The 15,861-nt window shown below is 47.5% G+C and overlaps 1 protein-coding gene across 7 annotated transcripts in view; it reads right to left on the reverse strand.

Moving 5' to 3' along the window:
• LOC138751328 (oocyte zinc finger protein XlCOF6) overlaps positions 1-15,861 on the reverse strand; it is a 67,241-nt gene that overhangs the window by 44,481 nt on the left and 6,899 nt on the right. The window contains exon 1 of one of the 7 annotated variants that reach the window (XM_069913493.1): positions 15,534-15,651. The exons of the other annotated variants lie outside the window; for them this stretch is intronic. The gene's annotated coding sequence lies outside the window, so the exon portion shown is untranslated. Of the gene's footprint in view, positions 1-15,533; positions 15,652-15,861 lie in introns of those variants that run through there. 7 annotated transcript variants of the gene reach the window in all.

The raw sequence follows: 15,861 nt of genomic DNA on the forward strand, positions 1-15,861 counted from the left end.
TTTGACGGTCCGCACCCTCCATCACAGTGTAGAATGAGGAATTCAGCTCAGCCATGAGAGTAAGCTGAGCACTATGTGTGGACTGTCTACCTTTCAGGTCTCTCCGCCTCCATTATTTGAGCACTTATCAGAGAATTGCAGACCCATAGCTGCCAAAAGCAGGAGGTCAGATTTTGTTAAAACCAAAGTCCAGAGGCTGTTGGTTGAAGGCATCATTGAGCTCAGCAACAGCCCCTGGTGAGCTCAGGTGTTGGTGGTAAAAGGAAGGGAGGTTGGGGGAGAGAAGAACCGGATGGTAATAGACTACAGCCAGACTGTGAATAGATTTACATTATTGGATGCCTACCCCTACCCCGAACTGCTGACATGGTGAATGAGATAGCCCAATATAGGGTCTTCTCCACCATAGACTTTAAGTCGGCATACCATCAGATCCCAACTGGCCCAGAGGACAGGCCCTACACGGCTTTTGAAGCTGACGGCTGACCGTATCAGTTCTGCAGGGTGTCATTTGGTCTGACAAATGGGGTATCGGTGTTCCAAAGGGAGATGGACCACATGGTGGATGATCACAAGCTAAAGGCGACGTTCCTGTATTTGGATATCGTCACCATATGTGGCCTTAACGTGAAGGAACACGATACGAATCTAAAGAAATTCCTCACCACAGCAAAAACCCTAAACCTGACGTATAATCAGAAGGTGCGTGTTCCGCACTTCACAGCTGGCGATACTAGGGTACGTGGTGGAGGGAGGGATCGTGTCCCTGGACCCCGAGAGAATGCGCCCCCTTAGGGAACTACCATTGCCCCAGAACCTGAAAGCCCTGAAAAGGTATCTCGGGTTCCATTCTTATTATGCCCAATGGGTCCCCAATTTAGCAGACAAGGCCCTGCCATTAGTAAAGACAACAAACATTCCATCCATCAGCACAGCCTTCGAGGGCATCAAGGATGAGAATGCCAAGACAGCGATCCATGCCAATGAGGAATCCATCCCATTCTAAGTGGAAAGTGAAGCCTCTGATGTTGCCCTAGCAGACACGCTGAATCAGGCAGGCAGGCCAATGGCATTTTTCTCTAGAACATTCCAGGGCCCGGAACTCAGGCACTCAGCAACTGAGAAAGAGGCCCAAGCTATAGTGGAAGCTGTGCACCACTGGAGGGATTATTTGGCTGGTAGACCATTTACCTTGCTGACGGACCAGAGGGCCGTCACATTTATGTTCAACAACAAACAGCGGGGTAAAATGAAAAATGATAAGATCATGCAATGGAGATTTGAACTCTCCACATAGACCTTAAGTTGGCATACCATCAGATCCCAACTGGCCCAGAGATCCTATACCGGCCCGGGAAGATTAATGAGCCACCCGATACTCTGTCCAATGAACATGTCCCAGCGGATTGTCTGAAGTTCTTGCATGACAAGTTCTGCCACCCTGGGGTCACAAGGCTGTATCACCTTGTGAGGGCTATAAATTTAACCTACTCAGTTGAGGAGATTAGGGAACTATTCCTTAACTGCTCAGTCTATGCCAAATGTAAGCCACATTTTTACAGACCGGATAGATCCCAACTGATTAAGGCAACCCATTCCCTTTGAATGTCTTCATATGGACTTCAAGGGTCCCCTCCCATCCAATAACAGGAGTCTCTACTTGCTGAATGTAGTGGATAAGTACTCCCAGTTCCCATTTGTTATCCCTTGTCCGTACATGACTGCAGCCATGGTCATCAAAGCACTCCAGACCATATTCACTATGTTTGGATACCCCAGTTATAAACACAGTGACAGGGGTTCCTCCTTTATGAGTCAGGACCTGCAACAGTAACTACAGGTGGCGGAGATAGCCACAAGCAGAACTACTAGGCACAACCCCTGCAGGAATTGGCAAATGGAGAGGGAGAACGGTACAATCTAGAGAGAAATCCTGTTGACCCTCACGTCAAAAGGGATGCCTGACTCCCAGAGGCAAGAGGTACTACTGGATGTGCTGCATGCTACCAGGTCCTTGCTGTGCACGGCTACAGATGCAACCCCCATGAGAGACTCTTTTCTTTTCCCAGGAGGTTGGCATCCAGAACCATGATGCCAGTCTGGCTGATGACCCTGGGGCCGGTACTTCTTCGCAGACATATTAGACCCCACAAGACAGATCCCTTAGTGGAAAGAGTGCATCTGGTACATGTGAACCCACAATACACATTTGTGCAGTACCAGGACGGGAGGGAGGACACTGTGTCAATAGGAGACATGGCCCGGGCAGGGTAAACTAATACTGATCAGGTGATCCCAGAAGAACTAGACGGTCAATCGCCACAGCGCCCATCTATGCCCCAGGGTTTTTATGCATTCCCACCGCACCCAGATAACCGTAGAAACCCCCCCTCCCCCCACCCCAGCACCAGTCAAGTACCTCCAGCAGTCAATCCCACAGAGATCTTGCCAGCAAGTAGCCCACCCCAACAGGGCTCTGTAACCGAAATTCCACCCACACAAGTACACAGTCCTGCGAGAACCACGCAGGAATTACAGGGGCCTTGCCCAGTGCTTCAGAAGTCACAGAGGATCACGAGACTACCGAACAGGCTGAACCTGTGATGGATACTATGAATGATGTATATATGTAATAAAGTACAGAAAGTGCTCCATGTCTCCATCTCAACTCACTGGGTTTTATCTCAAAGAAGGGGTGAATGTGGTGAAAGGCATTTGCATAGATATACAGACTGGCCAGTCCAAACCTCCTTGACCTTCCCCAACTCATCCCTGGGCTCCTCCCCAGATTTCCCAATAAAGGCTGGCGTGCCCCCTCTTGCTCCTGTACCTGGAACCTGGCCGGGTAGTGTATCAGTAATGCTCTGGGGTTTGGTAATTAAAGCCAATGTGATTATTGTGTGCTCCACAACATCAACCTCATGAAAGCAGTCACAATGCTAGACAGTCAGAGGTGATAAAGCAGAAGCAAACCGACTTGCAAAAAACATGTGCAAGCAAACTAGCAGCAGACACAGAGCAACTTAAGAGAGGAAGACAGCAGAAGTTGCCAGGACAGCAAAAAATTAAAACAATGGCGCAATGTAGAGTGCAAGACATGCCCCAAGTGTGGAAAACTATTGTTCCACCCAACATTTCAATGCTCAGCCAGGAGTGCAGAATGCCACAGCCGCAGCAAATGAGGACAATACAGAAAAGTCTGTAGGTCAACCCGTACGGTGAATGAGGTAGCGGAGGACCTGGACAGATTGTTCCTCAGGGAAATAGCATCAGGTGAGGAGCCCTGGATAGCCGACATTAACATAGGAGGCAGCAAAGTGCCCTTCAAAATTGACACGGACCAATGTTACAGCCATTCCCGAGCAGGTGTTCAAAAGAATTATACCTGGAGACGGCAAGCTATGAAAAACACAGAAGCCACTCTATGGTCTTTTGGAGGGGGGGGGGGGTTAAAATTGATGGTCCTGGGATCAGCAAAAGAAACACTCTAACACTCTCATACAGAGAGAGGAGCATCACAGAAGTGAGATTTACAAGCTACGCTGTTGAACAGATCAGCTTTGGTGAGACTCCAGCTAGTGGCCAGATTGGACCCCTAGATCAGGAGACAGTCAAGAAGGCATATCCCAAACTTTGCAATAGACTCGGGCTAGTACAGAAGCTGTACATCATTAAACTCAAGCCTGATGTGAAACCATTTTCATCACTGAAAGTACTCTCTTGGGCAAAGCGAAGAGAGAGCTTGAAAGAATGGAAAAGCTTGGGAGTTATCAGTTGCATAGAGGAGTCTACAGAATGGTGTTGTGGCAAGGTGGAAGCACTGAAAAAGAAAGAAGATGCTCACATTTGTGTGGACTTGACACCCTTGAATGGATCAGTGTGCAGAGAAAAGTTTATACTTCCTTCAGTGGATCAAACCCTAGACATGCTCACTGGTGTGCAATATTTTACTAAGTTGGGCACGAACATAGGATTTTTGCAAATTCCTTTGTCCAAAGAATCAGCTCTCAACATGACATTTATCACACCACTCGGGCGTTACTACTTCAACTGCCTACACTTTTGTATCTCCTCTGCCCCTGAACACTTCCAGAACAGAATAATGACTGAGGTTACTGCAGGCCTGCCACATGGACGATATCCTCATTTGGGGGACCACGAAGGACCAACATGATGTGAGGGTCCATGCAGTCCTCGAACAAGCAGAAAAGGCATAGGTCACTCTCAGCATAGCGAAGTGTAAGTTTGTAAGGAGGCAGGTGAAATTTCTGGGGTACATCATCTCAGTAGATGGCACGAGACCAGACCCAGACAAGACAAGACCTGTGCAGGACATGAAGGAGCCGACAACCATAAGTGAGCTCAGAAGTTTCCTTGGTATAGTGAGCCAACTAGGGAAGTTCATACCAAATCTGGCTGAAAAGGGCAAACCACTGAGAGACCTGTTGTCAAAGAAAAACCAGTGGAGCTGGGGACATGAGCAACAGAGGACATTTAGTAAACTGAAGTGAGAGCTATCATCCACATCGGTACTTCAGTTGTATGATCCAAATAGGCAACTGAGAATATCAGCTGACTCTTCATCATATGGACTGGGAGCAGTATTACTACAGAAGGTTGGAGACGACTGGTCACCAGTCATTTATGCTTCCAGATCGTGAACAGAAACAGAGCAACAATACACGCAGCTGGAAAAAGGGACATTGGCACTGACTTGGGCTTGCAAGAGAGTCAATGATTTTATTTTGGGACGACAGTTGAAGTTGGTGATGGACCATAAACCACTTGTGAGTCTGGTGGATTTGCTGCCACCACGGATACAGTGGTTCAGGATGAGGCTGATGGGATACACAATCTCACACACACCTAGGAAGAACCTCACAACTGCAGATACACTCTCTTACTCCCACTACAAGAAAGAACCATGAGTGCTGACAGAGGTTGGCCAGACAGAAACCAGTGACAAGGACCAGTCAAACATTACCGGAAAGAGAGGGCCATTCTGAGCATGCATAATGGACTACTCCTGCATGGTACGAGATTAGTTATTCCAGCTAACATGTAGAACGAGGTACTCGTGAAAATACATGAAGGCCACCAGGGATTGTAAAGTGCTGGGAACGTGCCATTCAAACAGTGTGGTGGCCAGGTCTGAGTAATCAAATAAGCGAGATTGTCTTAAGGTGCAGAGTACATCCAGGAAAGGACAAACGTAAGAGAACTGCTGATGCCAAGTAAATTCCCTGACAGTCCATGCAAAAACTTTCCACAGACTTATTCATTCTTGGTGGTGGACAGTTTCTCGAGATTCATAGAAATAGCACAACTCAGCCTGACACGAACTACTGATGTAATTGTTCATTTAAAATCGATGTTTGCATGGCATGGCATTCCAGAGACATAAGTGGCAATGGTCCACAATTCTCTGGACAAAACATGAAAGTCTTCGCAGTGGATTACGGGTTCGAGCATGTGACCAGTAGCCCCAAGTATCCACAAAGCAATGGCGAGACAGAGCGAGCAGTACAAATTGTGAAGAATCTGCTCAAGAAAGCGAAAGATCCTTACTGTGCACTATTGGTGCACAGAGCCACACCACTGACCAACGGAATCAGTCCAGCCTAATGGCTAATGGTGCACAGAGCCACACCACTGACCAATGGAATCAGTCCAGCCTAATGGCTAATGGGATGTCACCTTCGCATGTCTATATCAATCCTTTCAGAGAGGTTGCAGCTAGAACTCCCAGACCTGGTACAACTCCAGAATGAGGAAAGGGAGAAGGAGTGTAAGAATACAAAGTGGTATAGTGTTAGACACAGAACGAGTGACTTGGAAAAGCTGGTGCCAGAAGAAGAGGTAAGAATCTCCGATGCAAGACAGCAAGGTACAGTAACTTCTGTTCACCAGAGTCCACGGCCGTAGATGGTTAGCGGACCACAAAGGACACAGAGATGGAATAGCCAACATTTCATTCCCATACCAGAGTATCCAGGTGAAAAGCAACAAGAGCATGGGTCAGAAATGGACACTCCTACAAAGGCAGGCCGAGAGACTCTGCCAATTGAAACACAGAGTTTGCCTGGCATAATAAGAACTAGGTCTGGATGAGAAGTAAAGAGATCTCAGAGACTGAATCTGTAGAGGCTGTAAAACACCCAGAGTCAAGAAAGACTTGTGTATTGAAAATGTTGTATGTGTATTTGTATCGGAATGCATAAAGGTAACCGTAGTGGACAAAGCCACAGAAAAGGGGGTTTCGAACGCAAAGTAACGGGGCGGGTGTGGTGTAACACTATTGGTGAGACATCGAGCAGGCCGATGATGTCTTGGGGGGGCCATTTCTGCATCTTGGGGAAAGAGACTCAGGACTAGTGGGGAAAACCCTGCACATGTAGATATTCACTAAGTATATGGTAAAATTTTTTCAGTTGGTTGTTTTTCCAGACTCTTTTGTGTAGTCTTCCAAAGGCGCTATTTGCCTTGGCGAGTCTGTTGTCTATCTCATTGTCGATCCTTGCATCTGATGAAATGGTGCAGCCGAGATAGGAAAACTGGTTGACCGTTTTGAGTTTTGTGTGCCCGATGGAGATGTGGGGGGGCTGGTAGTCATGGTGGGGAGCTGGCTGATGGAGGACCTCAGTTTTCTTCAGGCTGACTTCCAGGCCAAACATTTTGGCAGTTTCCGCAAAACAGGACGTCAAGCGCTGAAGAGCTGTCTCTGAATGGGCAACTAAAGCAGCATCGTCTCCAAAGAGTAGTTCACGGACAAGTTTCTCTTGTGTCTTGGTGTGAGCTTGCAGGCGCCTCAGATTGAAGAGACTGCCATCCGTGCGGTACCGGATGTAAACAGCGTCTTCATTGTTGAGGTCTTTCATGGCTTGGTTCAGCATCATGCTGAAGAAGATTGAAAAGAGGGTTGGTGCGAGAACACAGCCTTGCTTCACGCCATTGTTAATGGAGAAGGGTTCAGAGAGCTCATTGCTGTATCTGACCCGACCTTGTTGGTTTTCGTGCAGTTGGATAATCATGTTGAGGAACTTTGGGGGGCATCCGATGCGCTCTAGTATTTGCCAAAGCCCTTTCCTGCTCACGGTGTCGAAGGCTTTGGTGAGGTCAACAAAGGTGATGTAGAGTCCTTTGTTTTGTTCTATGCACTTTTCTTGGAGCTGTCTGAGGGCAAAGACCATGTCAGTAGTTCCTCTCTTTGCGCGAAAGCCGCACTGTGATTCTGGGAGAATATTCTCGGCGACACTAGGTATTATTCTATTTAGGAGAATCCTAGCAAAGATTTTGCCTGCAATGGAGAGCAGCGAGATTCCCCTATAGTTTGAGCAGTCTGATTTCTCGCCTTTGTTTTTGTACAGGGTGATGATGATGGCATCACAAAGGTCCTGAGGCAGTTTTCCTTGGTCCCAACAAAGCTTGAAAAACTCATGCAGTTTGACATGCAGAGTTTTGCCGCCAGCCTTCCAGACCTCTGGGGGGATTCCATCCATACCTTCTGCTTTGCCACTTTTCAGTTGTTCGATTGCCTTATATGTCTCATCCTGGGTGAGGACCACATCCAGCTCTAGCCTTAGGGGCTGTTGAGGGAGCTGGAGCAGGGCGGAATCTTGGACTGAGCGATTGGCACTGAAAAGAGATTGGAAGTGTTCTGACCATCGGTTGAGGATGGAGATCTTGTCGCTGAGGAGGACTTTGCCGTCTGAGCTGCGCAGCGGGCTTTGGACTTGGTGTGAGGGGCCGTACACAGCCTTTAGAGCCTCGTAGAAACCCCTGAAGTCGCCAATGTCCGCGCTGAGTTGGGTTCGCTTGGCGAGGCTAGTCCACCACTCATTTTGGATCTCCCGGAGATTAGTGTATACAGAGCCGTTGTCATACCCACACTCCTGTTCGGCTCCGAATCATGGGTCTCTACCGGCATCACCTACGGCTCCTAGAACGCTTCCACCAGCATTGTCTCCGCTCCATCCTCAAAATTCATTGGAGCGACTTCATCCCTAACATCGAAGTACTCGAGATGGCAGAGGCCGACAGCATCGAGTCCACGCTGCTGAAGATCCAGTTGCGCTGGGTGGGTCACGTCTCCAGAATGGAGGACCATCGCCTTCCCAAGATCGTGTTATATGGCAAGCTCTCCACTGGCCAACGTGACAGAGGTGCACCAAAGAAGAGGTACAAGGACTGCCTAAAGAAATCTCTTGGTGCCTGCCACATTGACCACCGCCAGTGGGCTGATATCGCCTCAAACCGTGCATCTTGGCGCCTCACAGTTCGGCGGGCAGCAACCTCCTTTGAAGAAGACCGCAGAGCCCACCTCACTGACAAAAGACAAAGGAGGAAAAACCCAACACCCAACCCCAACCAACCAATTTTCCCCTGCAACCGCTGCAATCGTGTCTGCCTGTCCCGCATCGGACTTGTCAGCCACAATCGAGCCTGCAGCTGACGTGGACTTTTACCCCCTCCATAAATTTTAGTCCGCGAAGCCAAGCCAAAGAAAGAAGATGGTAAAATAAAACAAGCTACGAATGTCATTTTTATAACGAGTGTGTCTGAACCCAACACGACACCCTCCAACTGGAAGTCCTTAATATCAACTTCTTTGGTTTCCGTTAGCCCCATTCCCCCAATCCCATTTTTCTCATTCTCCTCACTGATTTCTTACCTCTAGCTTTTTCTCTCTCTTTGCCTCCTTTCCTTAAGCTCTGCATTCAGAGCCACACCCTTCTTCCAATCAATTCTCACCTTTCTTCTCCTGTCCTCCTATCCGTTCAATTATGGCCTGTTGAACTGTGCTCCTATCTCTGCCCTTTCTTCCTTTTGCTCATACCTTGAAGGGCTTAGGCACAAAATGCTGGTCATATATCTTTGCCTCCTTTGGATACTGAAGGACCCGCTGAGCTTCTATTGCACATTTGTGTTTTTACTACAATCACAGCATCTGCAGATTTATGTGTTTCGCACGTCATACAACTACACTGGAAATAATTTTGGGGAATTTCAATCTACACATAGGCTATTTTATGGATAATTTCTGAGAAAAGCATGTTCTGGAACCAATTTAAATGATTTAGATTAATTAATGCCTTTGTAGTGAGAATACCCCTGGGAAACAGCTATCACAAAATGAATTTACATCCAGCTTCAGCTAAAGAACAGTATTTTAAACTTAATTAAGGGTATGAAAGCAGAACAAACTGGTAAATTATATTAAAGGATCAGTGAATCAATTGGCAGACATTCAAGAGGAGTTTTCAGATTATGTAATAAAAAGGATAATTTGATTGAGAAGGACAAATTCCAGAGGGGAACTCACCATCTTGTGATTAACTTATACATTAAAAACAATATAAAACATTTTTAAAAAATCATACAATTGCAGAAAGCCAAGTGGCAAGTTGAAAAGAGGGGTCAGCAATAAAAACATCAAAGAATGAATAAGCACACAAGGGATAAAAAAAATTAGAGTACAAGATAAAATAGCCAGATATGTGACAACAGATGAGAAGTTTCCACAGATATTAAAGAAAGAGTAGCGTCAACAAACAGGGCTGGTCCAATGTAAATTTGGGAATTAATAATGGAAAGCAAGGCTATATCATTCGTTATTTGATTACAGTTGTTTGTTTACTCGTTTTGCGCTATGTACATTTTATTTTTTGCACTCTGCCACATTATACGTGATGTTATGCCAGACCACAACAATGAAGACACTGTTTACATCCGGTACCGCACGGATGGCAGTCTCTTCAATCTGAGGCGCCTGCAAGCTCACACCAAGACACAAGAGAAACTTGTCCGTGAACTACTCTTTGCAGACGATGCCGCTTTAGTTGCCCATTCAGAGCCAGCTCTTCAGCGCTTGACGTCCTGCTTTGCGGAAACTGCCAAAATGTTTGGCATGGAAGTCAGCCTGAAGAAAATTGAGGTCCTCCATCAGCCAGCTCCCCACCATGACTACCAGCCCCCCCACATCTCCATCGGGCACACAAAACTCAAAACCGTCAACCAGTTTACCTACCTCAGCTGCACCATTTCATCTGACGCAAGGATCGACAACGAGATAGACAACAGACTCGCCAAGGCAAATAGCGCCTTTGGAAGACTACACAAAAGAGTCTGGAAAAACAACCAACTGAAAAACCTCACAAAGATAAGCGTATACAGAGCCGTTGTCATACCCACACTCCTGTTCAGCTCCGAATCATGGGTCCTCTACCGGCATCACCTACGGCTCCTAGAACGCTTCCACCAGCGTTGTCTCCGCTCCATCCTCAACATTCATTGGAGCGCTTTCATCCCTAACGTCGAAGTACTTGAGATGGCAGAGGTCGACAGCATCGAGTCCACGCTGCTGAAGATCCAGCTGCGCTGGGTGGGTCACATCTCCAGAATGGAGGACCTTCGCCTTCCCAAGATCGTGTTATATGGCGAGCTCTCCACTGGCCACTGTGACAGTGGTGCACCAAAGAAAAGGTACAAGGACTGCCTAAAGAAATCTCTTGGTGCCTGCCACATTGACCACCACCAGTGGGCTGATATCGCCTCAAACCGTGCATCTTGGCGCCTCACAGTTCGGCGGGCAGCAACCTCCTTTGAAGAAGACCGCAGAGCCCACCTCACTGACAAAAGGCAAAGGAGGAAAAACCCAACACCCAACCCCAACCAACCAATTTTCCCCTGCAACCGTGTCTGCCTGTCCCGCATCGGACTTGTCAGCCACAAACGAGCCTGCAGCTGACATGGACATTTACCCCCTCCATAAATCTTCGTCCGCGAAGCCAAGCCAAAGAAGAAGAAGAAGATGTGTGTACTCTGTGTCAGAATATAGATATCTTTTTGGGAGATAAATTGGGGCAGGTTTTTTAGTGTAGGTCACATAAAAACACTTTAAAACTGATCTTATTTAAAGTACTAAACCTCTGCTAATCCTAGGCATGTCAGCCCCAGAGCCTTTGCAAAAGCTTTGGAGAGTGTCCAAGAGACCTCACTAATGGATTGTTGTTTACCAAAAGGCAACAGATAAAAGAATTTGTTGGGGCCGCATTCTGTCTGGATTGGAACTTCCTGTTCTAGGAGGATCATCTGGTTTTGCAAGCAGAGAGAGTAAAACAGGTTTTTTTTCCCCAGAGAGAGAGAGATCAGTTCTACAGTCAGCAGCAGCAACTGGGACTGGAACAGGACAAGCTGGCAAGCTTGTGGAAAACCCCATTTGGAAGACAGGTTGTGAGTGCTTAGTTTAGCCTGGTCAAAGCCCTTGTGGCTCATGTTTCACTTGAAATACGAGAAACAAAAAGGAACTCTGTGGTGACCTGAAAGAAAGAGGTTGTCTTCTGGAGAACCCTGAGGGGGCAGGTTTCTTCGGCAAGACACTGAAGAGGCTAATTAAAAAAGGAATCAGTTGTGGGTGTCCGCGTACAACGAATCTATCTCTGAAATCCGACAAGAACCTTCCTGAGCGCTAACTATTTGCCTTTCAAGCACCAAAGCCTGGTGAACTTTATAAATGTTCAATTCTGTGCACAGTATAAGGATTGTCTGCGCACGGTGTCGAAGGCTTTGGTGAGGTCAACAAAGGTGATGTGGAGTCCTTTGTTTTGTTCTCTGCACTTTTCTTGGAGCTGTCTGAGGGCAAAGACCATGTCAGTAGTTCCTCTGTTTGCGCGAAAGCCGCACTTGATTCTGGGAGAATATTCTCGGCGACACTAGGTATTATTCTATTTAGTAGAATCCTAGCGAAGATTTTGCCTGCAATGGAGAGCAGCGTGATTCCCCTGTAGTTTGAGCAGTCTGATTTCTCGCCTTTGTTTTTGTACAGGGTGATGATGGTGGCATCACGAAGATCCTGAGGCAGTTTTCCTTGGTCCGAACAAAGCTTGAAAAACTCATGCAGTTTGGCATGCAGAGTTTTGCCGCCAGCCTTCCAGACCTCTGGGGGGATTCCATCCATACCTGCTGCTTTGCCACTTTTCAGTTGTTCGATTGCCTTATATGTCTCATCCAGGGTGAGGACCTCATCCAGCTCAAGCCTTAGGGGCTGTTGAGGGAGCTGGAGCAGGGCGGAATCTTGGACTGAGCGGTTGGCACTGAAAAGAGATTGGAAGTGTTCTGACCATCGGTTGAGGATGGAGATCTTGTCGCTGAGGAGGACTTTGCCGTCTGAGCTGCGCAGCGGGCTTTGGACTTGGTGTGAGGGGCCGTACACAGCCTTTAGAGCCTCGTAGAAACCCCTGAAGTCACCAATGCAGGAAAGGGCTTTGGCAAATACTAGAGCGCATCGGATATCCCCCAAAATTCCTCAACATGATTATCCAACTGCACGAAAACCAACAAGGTCGGGTCAGATACAGCAATGAGCTCTCTGAACCCTTCTCCATTAACAATGGCGTGAAGCAAGGCTGTGTTCTCGCACCAACCCTCTTTTCAATCTTCTTCAGCATGATGCTGAACCAAGCCATGAAAGACCTCAACAATGAAGACGCTGTTTACATCCGGTACCGCACGGATGGCAGTCTCTTCAATCTGAGGCGCCTGCAAGCTCACACCAAGACACAAGAGAAACTTGTCCGTGAACTACTCTTTGGAGACGATGCCGCTTTAGTTGCCCATTCAGAGGCAGCTCTTCAGCGCTTGACGTCCTGTTTTGCGGAAACTGCCAAAATGTTTGGCCTGGAAGTCAGCCAGAAGAAAACTGAGGTCCTCCATCAGCCAGCTCCCCACCATGACTACCAGCCCCCCCCACATCTCCATCGGGCACACAAAACTCAAAACCGTCAACCAGTTTACCTATCTCGGCTGCACCATTTCATCAGATGCAAGGATCGACAATGAGATAGACAACAGACTCGCCAAGGCAAATAGCGCCTTTGGAAGGCTACACAAAAGAGTCTGGAAAAACAACCAACTGAAAAACCTCACAAAGATAAGCGTATACAGAGCCGTTGTCATACCCACACTCCTGTTCGGCTCCGAATCATGGGTCCTCTACGGCATCACCTACGGCTCCTAGAACGCTTCCACCAGCGTTGTCTCTGCTCCATCCTCAACATCCATTGGAGCGCTTTCATCCCTAACGTCGAAGTACTTGAGATGGCAGAGGTCGACAGCATCGAGTCCACGCTGCTGAAGATCCAGCTGCGCTGGGTGGGTCACGTCTCCAGAATGGAGGACCATCGCCTTCCCAAGATCGTGTTATATGGCGAGCTCTCCATTGGCCACCGTGACAGAGGTGTACCAAAGAAAAGGTACAAGGACTGCCTAAAGAAATCTCTTGGTGCCTGCCACATTGACCACCGCCAGTGGGCTGATATCGCCTCAAACCGTGCATCTTGGCACCTCACAGTTTGGCGGGCAGCAACCTCCTTTGAAGAAGACCGCAGAGCCCACCTCACTGACAAAAGGAAAAGGAGGAAAAACCCAACACCCAACCCCAACCAACTAATTTTCCCCTGCAGCCGCTGCAACCGTGTCTGCCTGTCCCGCATCGGACTTGTCAGCCACAAATGAGCCTGCAGCTGACGTGGACTTTTACCCCCTCCATAAATCTTCGTCCGCGAAGCCAAGCCAAAGATAAGGATTGTCTGCAACCACTAAACTTGGAGGAATGAGAAGTGAGATTGGACTGTGAATCAAAGAACTTTTCTGAACTTACACACACATTACATACACGTGCGCTTAGAATTAGAAGGGGTTAAGTTAGTTAAGTCAATAGTGATAAGTGTAATTCTATTTTCATGTTTAAAGATAATTAAAAGCAACTTTTGTTTAAGTAACCATTTGTCTTGGTGAATATCTATTGCTCTTGGGTTTTGGGGTCCTCTGGGCTCGTAACAACTTTGAATAAATCTGAAATCTGAATATCAGATGAATTATGGAGATATTTTGCATGTTTTCATTTTAGAGGACACAAGTAATGCTGTAAATTGGGGAGTTGAAGAGATGGAAGAGCTAAAAAAAAAATTACAGTAATCGGGGAAGTGATACAGTACTTAACACATAGACGTAGATGAAGCAGGCAAGTTTCTGGCCCTAATGGATCTCATCCAATGGACATTAAATAAGTGTTTGTGATGAATTAGTTTCTAATTTTCCAAAATTTTCTAGCTTCAGAGAAGACTTCATAAGATTGTCAGATTTCAAGTTATTCTAGGGAACAGATGAAGGATGGAAACAAAGTAAGCCACAAAACCACCTTCGTAAAGTTCTTACAGTGGAGACTTCACCATTCTTCCTAAAATCCTAACATCATCTGTGAACCCAGGTAGTATCATTTTGCAATGAGGATAGGCTGTAATCCAAACAGCTGTGCTGCAGCAAAAGCTCCGGTGGCTTCCTGGATTTCAATTTCCTTTTTAAAAATAAACACAGCCTCGTACATCAGCATCTCGGTCACTCAAAGGCTGCATATTGCAAAAATTTTTCTTTGGCTTGGCTTTGCGGACGAAGATTTATGGAGGGGGTAAAAAGTCCACGTCAGCTGCAGGCTCGTTTGTGGCTGAGAAGTCCGATGCGGGACAGGCAGACACGATTGCAGCGGTTGCAAGGGAAAATTGGTTGGTTGGGGTTGGGTGTTGGGTTTTTCCTCCTTTGCCTTTTGTCAGTGAGGTGGGCTCTGCGGTCTTCTTCAAAGGAGGTTGCTGCCCGCCAAACTGTGAGGCGCCAAGATGCACGGTTTGAGGCGTTATCAGCCCACTGGCGGTGGTCAATGTGGCAGGCACCAAGAGATTTCTTTAGGCAGTCCTTGTACCTTTTCTTTGGTGCACCTCTGTCACGGTGGCCAGTGGAGAGCTCGCCATATAACACGATCTTGGGAAGGCGATAGTCCTCCATTCTGGAGACGTGACCCATCCAGCGCAGCTGGATCTTCAGCAGCGTGGACTCGATGCTGTCGACCTCTGCCATCTCAAGTATTTCGACGTTAGGGGTGTAAGCGCTCCAATGGATGTTGAGGATGGAGCGGAGACAACGCTGGTGGAAGCGTTCTAGGAGCCGTAGGTGGTGCCGGTAGAGGACCCATGATTCGGAGCCGAACAGGAGTGTGGGTATGACAACGGCTCTGTATACGCTTATCTTTGTGAGGTTTTTCAGTTGGTTGTTTTTCCAGACTCTTTACATCAATACATTGATTTACATCAATGTAAATCATACGCAGGCAGCCATGGACGAGATCACACGTCGAATAGAACCCCTTCATAAAAAAGGGAATGGTCTCCACAAGCACGCCGAAGGTGGAGGATAGGGAAGAAGCAGATCTCTTCGATAACGGTGGTAGTAGATAAACCCCTCGAGGTGAGGAGCAGGGGATAAAAACGATCCATAACTGGAACAGAGTGCACAGCCGAACGCACCGGGAGGGGAGGAGGGGGCGGGTGAATTTTCCTCTTCCCCTCCATTTCTGCAGCCTGAAGTAAACCCACTTTAATGAGGGAAGGAGAGGCGAAGCCCTCTTTCATCGGGGAAGGAGGGGTTAATCCCTCGGTTAATGGGCCAATGATCAACCACAAATGAAGCAATCCCCGTTCCCCTACCTGAGCGAAATCTTCCCGGGGTCAGGACGCGTCATCAGGGCCGAAGTTCACGTGACCGAAACGGTTCCCGAAAGCGTCGACCTTCGGAGCCTCCCGCTCTGCAATTCGGGAGTTGTAGTTCCAAACTCCTCAATTCATCATCTGGAATTCACCCCATCAATGCACAAAATGCTGGAGAACTTCATCGGACCAGACAATAAACAGTCAACGTTTCAGGCCGAAAACCTACACGTCCCATAAATCTAAATGAAACACGCCAGCCCACGTCATGATGTCGCCCTTCCTAGAAAAACCCTGTGTGTCAGTCACCAGGTTAGTCTAATAGAAG

Source organism: Narcine bancroftii, chromosome 1 (assembly GCF_036971445.1).
Source record: "Narcine bancroftii isolate sNarBan1 chromosome 1, sNarBan1.hap1, whole genome shotgun sequence".
In the NCBI taxonomy this organism is placed as follows: Eukaryota; Metazoa; Chordata; class Chondrichthyes; order Torpediniformes; family Narcinidae; genus Narcine; species Narcine bancroftii.